Genomic DNA, 2,515 nt, shown 5'->3' with positions numbered 1-2,515 from the left:
AACCAGCTTAGGTCGCCACCTCTCCAGGGAGGGGATGCGTAACAAGGTTAAGGGTCGATCTCCCAGAAATCAGTGATTAAGGGAAGGAAGGGGGTGGGGGAGGGGAATCGTGGCAGCATGAGGCTGGGGACTTTGAAAAGTTTACAAGCAGAGAAGTGGCAAGACCCCCAGACTGAGAAGCCAGCCCCACTGAACGTCTGGCACCCGCCATCGGCCCTCCCACCCTCCCAGTCGGCCCCTGTGGGGACCTAGGTTCAGGTTTACAAACAAAGTGTGACCTGGTGCTTAAGCCCAAACACTTCTTTTTCCTCTCCCTCACCTCTGTTTTCTACCCTGCTCTTAAAGTATAAATGAAAAGATGATGGAAAAGATGTTTAAAAATTGAGCAGAGCACATTCCTTTATCCTTTAAACATAGCTGTCTTTTCAGCAGACATGGTCTTCCTCCTCCTCTCTGGGTTCACACTTCATCACTGTCCTGAGAGCTAGCTGTTTCCTAAAGAGCCAATTTTCTTCTTTCAGGACGCTGCACCTAAATGATTTTCTAGATACCATCTCGATATGCAGGTTTCTGATGTGATATTAATCTCTTGCAAGGAGATCCCATTAATACCCAGAGCACTAGTAAATATGGAAATATCCACGGTAATGTAATCTTTCTAAAGTAATACCTCTTTGGTCCACTTTGGAAACTTACTGTCTTTTTGCTTTGGACCGTTAATCACCAAGAACTGTCTTTTGTAAAATAACTATACATATGTTTGGTTGCTTTGATTTAAATGATGACCTTAATGAACAGGACCACTACCAGTACCTTTAAAATAATTTTTTTCTGAAGAAAATATTTTTAAATGCTCTGTTTGGGCTTTGTTTGAGCTTCTTATCTGGTTTTTAGAAGACGTTACCTACAGCGTTCTGCATCTGACATTTGAGGGGTCCATTGTGGAAAATCTAATCTTCCAAAAAGTCTCCCATACCATTCCTAGAACTTTGGGTATCTGCTCAAACAGCTCTGTTTCAGCTGGACAGATAAATGAGTTAGCATCTGGGAGGGGAGCTTAATGTGGAATCAAGTATGGGGTTTGGAATTTATAAGAATGAGGAGTGGAGCACATATAAATTAAGGAGATCAAGTTGCTAAGATAAGGTAGGAGAATTTGGCTCATATAAGCACTTAATAGATTGACTTCGTGTTCACTAGGGTCTGGGAGAGCAGACAGCTGCCAACATACTTTAAATAGGGTAAAGATGAAGTATGTACTTAAGGACTAAAGGAATTGCACAAATGTAGGCAATGACTCGGCACAAATCCAGGTCCTTTCACAAAGTGCTGTGGGGACAAATAGAAAGAGCACGGACCTGGAGTTAGGACAGACCTAATTTGGAAGCCTGGCTTTGACGCTTAATCACCGTAGAACCGTGGAAACTGATTTCTCCTCGACATAGTTTCTTATCTGTACGTCTTCCATATTGGGTCTTCTGGCCCTTGAGATCAAAGTAAGATTGACCCGAACTTCCATTCACACTCTGTGGAAATCCAAATCAACTCTCCAACACACGTTTATTAAATGCTGTCCTTAGGTTGGAGAGGGAGCTGGATTTCTGGAGTGTGAGTGTGGGGATTAGTGGTAGGACTGGCTTACTCTGAGGCTTACTTCCATCAAATTAGTTCAGATTATCAGTTGTGTGCTGCGTTTGATACCTTGTTGATGGAGCCATTAAACTCAATGACTTCCGTTAGTTACACCAAAGTGAATAATTAATTAATATACCTACAGCTCTAGGCTTTTATGAATAGAGTTGGCTTTAATTAAAATTTGGGAAATATTGTATTTATATAACATCAATGCAAATGGCTGCAAAGAAAACACGATTAGCCCTGTCTTAACATCTTCCCCTCCACCGGGGAATTTTCATAGGCTGCCTAAACGCATGTTGTGTCTCAGCCTCATGCCATCCCACTGGCTCCTTTATTCCCCTCTACTCCTTGGTTGTCTGAGGGACACACATTCTTCTCTCTCGAACTTGTGGAGCAGTTCAGTTGACCCCAGTCTCAGCCTCTGAGGATGGCTTTTGACCGTCTTCACTTACAAACCCATGCAAGGGCTCAGCGGAACAGAGGGCATTCATGGAGAAGGACCTGGCCCGTCTAGAAGGCCACTCATCCTTTCATTCAACAAAACTAAGCTCTAGGAGTAACCACTAAACACTGTTCTGGGCTCCAGGGACCCATTAGAGAAAGAGAGGGACCAAAATCTCTGCCCTCACTGAGTTTATGTTCTAGTTAGGGTAAATGGACAATAAAATTATAAAGCATCCAGTATATTCGATGGTGAAAAAAGACACAAGAGAAATAAGCATGGGAGGAAAGGGGGAGAGAAGTGTTCAGTAGGATGACAACGGAAAGCCATCTGAGGAAAAGGACATTTGAATAAAGAACCAAAGGAGGTGAAGCAAGTTGTGAATTATTCCTGGCTTAAGCTATAAGCAGAAATGGAGAAAGTACCAATCTTGTA

Source organism: Eumetopias jubatus, unplaced genomic scaffold, assembly GCF_037043125.1.
Source record: "Eumetopias jubatus isolate StellerSeaLion01/CBP00866 unplaced genomic scaffold, mEumJub1_p1.0 scaffold_1, whole genome shotgun sequence".
NCBI classification, from domain to species: Eukaryota; Metazoa; Chordata; class Mammalia; order Carnivora; family Otariidae; genus Eumetopias; species Eumetopias jubatus.
The sequence above is the reverse complement of the archived record's forward strand: the minus strand, read 5'-3'. Positions refer to the sequence as shown.